This window comes from Dama dama, chromosome 11 (assembly GCF_033118175.1).
Source record: "Dama dama isolate Ldn47 chromosome 11, ASM3311817v1, whole genome shotgun sequence".
Classification (NCBI taxonomy): Eukaryota; Metazoa; Chordata; class Mammalia; order Artiodactyla; family Cervidae; genus Dama; species Dama dama.
The window spans coordinates 3750053-3756052 of record NC_083691.1 but is presented as its reverse complement, the minus strand read 5'-3'; positions in this window follow the sequence as shown (position 1 = coordinate 3756052).

The following is a 6000-nucleotide window of genomic DNA, read 5'->3' as shown; positions in this document are numbered from 1 at the left end:
ATGCACAAGAGACACACGGACACACTCACACAGACACACATGCACACAAACTCACACACACTCAGACACGCACATCACACAGATGCACATGCAGTACACATATACACACACTCTTATGCAGACAAGACACCATACACACACGTGTACATCCGTACACACAGACAGGCACGCATGCACGGACACATGTGTGCACAGGCAAACCCAGATGCACACACGTCACACACACATATGCACAATCACCTGCACAGGGGCCATTTGCACGTGGGTGGAAAGTTCTGGGCGCAGAAAGGCAGAGGAATGGGGGCTGGGGAAGCGAGACCTCTGAGTTTCTGTCAGTGGAGTCGCCCCAGCACCTCGGAGCTGGAACCAGGGAGGAGCTGCCGCGATGGGGGAGGAGGTGGATTTGGGAGGAGGGCAGATGGCTTGGGCTGCGTGGGGAGCAGAGAAGGTTCCAGAGGGTCAGCAAGGCCTCTTGGGTCCTCACTGGGGTACTGACCAGAGCCCAGGAAGATCGATTCAGGCTGCGGGGGGTAAGGGGACTGTAGTAGGCCTGGTGGGCTGCCTGGAGGAGGTGCTCAGAGCTGACCTGAGGCTGCACCTGGGGCTCAGAAGGTCTGGGGATATTGGGGCATCAGCTCCAAGGCGGGAGCTGGAGCCTGGACAGGGACTGGCTCTCCAGGGTCCTCAAGGGACCAGGGTGGGTCCAGGCTTCCCAGGGCTGGTGCAGTGAAGGCCACGGGGCAGGAGAGGGGTAGCACAAGGAAGCTGCTGCCTTATCTCCTGTCTCTGAACCCAGAGGCACCACTTCCCGTTCTGATAACATTCTCCCCCCAGACAAGGCTTCTCCGGACTTGTCTGACCCGAGAGTCGTGGGAGCCAATGACACACGATTGAGAACCTCCATTCACAGGATCCAAAGAAAACGATGCCTCCCCACCCACCCCGCTGGACTGAGGGGTCTCTGTGAAGGCGAGGGGGCGGGGCCTGCCAGTCTGGGGGTAAATGGGTGACCCTGAGGCCAGGCGCCTCCAGAACGGACATGGGGACCCCGGCCGGGCAGCTGCTCCTCCTGACGGCCGGACTGGGTCTGCTCTCCATGCTGGGGGCACAGGGGTCCCCGCTGATCCCCACCAGCGTTCAGGACGTGAAGGGCTCTGAGAGGGTGGGTTGGGGGGACGACTGTGGCCCAGGTCAGGAGCCTGCGCTGGGCTAGGGTCCCAGTCCTGCGGCTCCCATCCCGGGAGGACTTGGCCACAGTCCCCTGTCTGTGTCTTTGGGAACGTCTCCAGGCAAAGGAGAGGGCTTCCTCCAGGGTCTGGGGCAGCGGGGCTCAGTGAGGCCTCAGACAGATGGTTCCTGATGAGGGGTCTTGCCCAGCCCCCGGACCTGTTTCCTTCTCAGGCTGTGGTTCCCAGAAACTTCTCTCTGTTCATCCAAGAGGACTCTAGTCTGACCGTCCACTTTGCAATGAGAGGATAGTGTGTGAAGGTCTTCGTGGAAACCATGCATTTGTGCCAATAACTTGTGATTCTTAAAAGCTCAGTTATGATTCACAGTGAGACTCAGGGCCCTGTGAATACCCTCCACGCCAGGGCCCTGTCACCGGGGTTGGGGAATCCTTTGCAGCCTCCTCATCTTTGCTGCCCTCACCCCATCCCTGGTGCCTCTGGGCATCCAGGCAGCTGGTCCAGTGCCCCCACGCCCCCTAGTGACCAATCAGGCACTCGCATCCCCTCCTGACCAGGGGCATCCATCCCCCCACTGCCCACTGCGCCCCCCCCTGTGCCTCCGCTCTCCGGGAGCCAGTCAAGCCTGTACTGAGAAAGCCAAGGCAGGCCAGGTCATGCCCTGGTTAACCCCACCCTTGCTCACGGACTCCCCCCTCGCCCCCACCAACCCCGATCCAGCTTTTAGGAAACTGGTACATCAGGTGATGGGCAGGAAACATGGCGATCCCCAAGGAGAAGAGGGGACACCCCCTGCCCCCCTTCCAGTTTGGGATGAACAGTCTGGGCAAGCTGGAGTTCAGGACGAACGTCAGGTGAGCACCCCGCTCCCACACCTTCCCTCACCCACTGGTGGGGCCCCTGGCCCCGACCCTCTGCATGGGAAACAGGCCCTCCTCCAGCTGGAACCCTCAGCCCAATTCCTTCCTGCTGGACAGCGGCCTCCTGAGGCCCTGGTCCTGTGGCCTCGCTCCCCCAGACCTGCGAACCCATGGGGGTCTCACCCAGTCCGATGTGAGCGCCACGGCGGCCGTCCGCCGCTCCCCGCGGGCCTCACGCACTCCCTCCTGTGGAAGCCGCAGCCTGGCGCTGGTCTGGCTCCCACGTGGCCCCAGAGGCCTCTGCTCAGGGCTCTGTGGTCGGTGAGCGGACCACAGGGTTGGGGCTGAAGGCGATGTGAAGGACTGGGAGGTCTGAGACGCACCCCTACTGGGGCCACCCCAGCACCGGGAGAGAGTGGTCTGAGCCTCATTCGTTTTGGGCAAAAATAGCCCCAAATTGTCCTGGAATTCAGTGCAGGGGTCCTTCTGACGCTGCCCTGCCTGGCTTCCCTCCTGGCTGGGACCACCCGAGAACACGGAGGGGGCGAGCCGTCAACAGGAAGCTGGACGGGCCGGGCGGCCGAGGGCCTTCGGGAACTGGCCGAGGTTTGCGGCTGGGCTGTGTGCAGCGCGGCCAGCACACCAGACCTCGACCTGCCCCCCTACCCCCACCTGCTTCCCCTGCCTGAACGAGGCGACCTCGTGGTGCGGACCTCATGGCAGGGCTTCAGGGAGGGGCTCTGGGAGCCCGGCAGGCAGGGTCCAAGATCCTGGGCGGGAACGGGGGCCGGCAGGGCTGGCCAGGTGGGAGGGCAAGGCGGCCAGGCTGCACTGTGTCCAGGCTCCTGTCTGTAACTCCTGCCTTCCAGGGAGCCCATCGGATGCGTGCAGAACAAGCTGCCCCTGAGCGGAGGGTCGAACCCCGGCTACTTCGGCACCTCTGAGTGGCCAGTGCCCGTTCCCCTGTGAAGCAGACGGGGGTGGGGGTGCCTGAGATCCTGAGGGTCCTCATGTCGCCCGCAGGGTGGAGGCACGCATCTCTATAGACTTCCTGCCGGGGAAGGGGTACGCGGTCGTGCACTCCCAGGGCAGGATGGACAGGACCTACTTCCACATGGCCATGCTCATTGGTGCGCCAGCACTTTCTGAGGTCCAGGGGTCTGGCTCGGGGGGCCCTGGTCCCTGACTGCGTGGAGCCTACCTGTGGGAGGGCGATTTGCAAGCTCTCTCGACGGCTCTTGTCCACCATCTCATGTAACCATTCCCGTTGTCCGGAGCCCACCTCTTCCGTGACCCTCCGCCCAGTCCTTCCTCAGTCAGCCTCTGGTCTGGTCATGCCCTGGATCAGGGGGTTCCAAACGGGGGTCCCCGGGGGCCCTGGGCGATGCCAGGAGACATCTGTGGTTGCCGTGACTGGGGAGGGAGGGGTGGTGAATGCTGCCCCGCACTGCGCGCAGGATGAACGGGGTTGGGAAGCCCCGCCCTCGACCTTGGCACAGCAATGACCCCGGCCATGCCGTGTCCCCTTTTCGCAGCTGCAATGATCTGACGGCCAGCTTGCCCGTTTCTCCCAAGGTACTCTGAGTGTCCAGACTGCCCCTCTGTGCACTGCCCCCGTCACACCTGTCCTTGCAGCACCCCTGATGTGCCCAGCAGGGACAGTCCTTGCCACGCCTCCAGCCTCTGCGCCCACCAGGTCCCAGCGCAGCCAGGCCAGGCTGGGCAGCAAGACCCAGGGAGTGGACGCTGTCTGGGTGCCCCCTGTGACTCAGACCACAGGGCCTCAGCGGCCCCCAGCCCCTGACATCCCCTCAGTGTCCCCACTTCAGACCGCACGCCCCACCGTCCAGCCTCCTTCTCGGGACATCTGGGTAGGGAAGGCCCCATCTGTGGGCACCCTGGGGAGAGCAGCTGGCGTCCTGATGAGACGTGGCTGGCCTGCTCAGCTGCCCAGACCCACATCCACCCGTCCCCTGCAGGCTGCTCCTTGGAGGAGAGCCCAGAGGCCCTGAGAAACTTCGAGGAGTTTGTGGAGAGCAAAGGGCTAAACAAGACAGAAATGGTCAGCCCCTGCACGTGGGTAAGGGTCAGATCTCCCCCTCTTTTCCCTCCTGGCTGGGACCAGAGGCTCCGCCCCAGGGATGCCCGAGCATCCCGTGTGGGTGCCCCACCAGGCCTGCAGGCAAACGTCCACGGGGCCGCATCTGCTTGTGCAGCTGCCTGTGTTGGAGGAGCGCTTAGTACCGGGGCCCACAGGACGTCATCGAGCGCCGCCCGCTCCTGCCCAGGGAGCCACCCTGTCCTTCTGCCGCCAACGCCGCCCTCAGCAGCGGTGGACACACCCGTTTCTAACCGACGGGCAGGGGATCAGTGACACCGTGATCTTTCCCCTGGAAACCCCAGGGCCCCTCACCCCCCGACCCCAGTACCCACAGGACAGCTCTTGTGTCATTCCACTCACATGGGGCCCCGTGGAGACTGGACTAGACGGCGGGGCCAGGGACTGGCACGGGGGTGAGTGTCTCATGGGGACTGAGGGTCAGTTTGGGAAGATGAGAAAGTTCTGGAGACACAGTGGTAGCCACTGCCCAGCAATGGGAACCTGTTGATACCCCTGAGCTGTGTACTGAAGCATGGTTAAGATGGCAACATTTATGTTACTTATGTTTTCTCATAAAAAATTTTTTTAGTATTCCATTGATAATTGCTCTCGAGAAAACTGACATTCTTACATCGGGTTTCCTTACGTAAAGTCTTAGGCTCTATCTTCCTTTCAAGTTGCCGCACACATGCTCAGTCGCGTCTGACTCTTTATGACCGCATGGACTGTAGCCCAGCAGGCTCCTCTGTCCATGGAATTTTCCATGACTGGAGTGAGATGCCATTTCCTACTCCAGGGAATCTCCCCAACCCAGGGATCAAACCCATGTCTCTTGTGTCTCCTGCCTTGGCAAGCAGGTTCTTTACTCCTAGCGCCACCTGGGAAGCCAAGGGTGGCTCTCTGTGACCCTGGGAAGTCAAGTTGCTTGGGGTTCCCTGAAAGTTTTGAAAGCTTTCCTAGAAAAGTCCCTGCACTTGTCTGTTAGGCATGACAAGTGTTCTATTATTTTGTTCATATTTCAAATGACTCTTTACCTGCTTTAGAACTTATAACTGCTTGTTGTTTATGTATGAAGAGACTGTTTCCTAAGCTACTTCTGTTTGTGTTCTTTCTTTACTCTAGAAATATATTTATTTTTTCTCAACAACTCAGTGTTTGTCTTCTTATGAGTCACTGAGTGTCTATCATGCATAGTTGACCCCTAGCTGATTTTCTTGGGCTTTCTAGATACACAAGCACATCACGTGTCTGTGGCGGTCGGTTTACTTTCCTCTTCCCAGTTTTTATACTTCTGCTTTTCCCGCTTATCTAATTGCATTAACAAATAGGCTGGTATGATGTTAGGTAGTAATGGTTTCCATGATATACTCTTGATGTTCCTGAAATTCAGAAAATATGTCTGTATAGGTCAGCACATGCACATGAAAGAAAACTCTATGACTATTTCATTAGATGCTGAAAAGCATTTGATAAAAAACGCCACACAACCAGAGTACCAAACCCTCCCGGCAAACTGCAAACAGAACGTCTCCTCAACCTCATGAAGTCTGTTTCTCAGAAACCTGAGTTCACACCACACTCAACTCTGAAACAGTAGATGTGTTCCCACAATTTGGCCATGAGTCTAGAATACCCATTTCATCCCTGTGGGTGCCATCTTGCTAGTGATTACTGCCAATGCAATAAGACAAGAAAAAAAGATTTATAGAGACTAGATCAGGTGAACACAAAGGGGTAACTACCACTTCTGTGATTTTCTACACAGAGACAAAAAGTCAGCTGGGAATCACTGGACCTAGTGCAAAGTATTACCCAGATGGTGGTTGTCAATGGAAAGATATTGCTGCCTTGT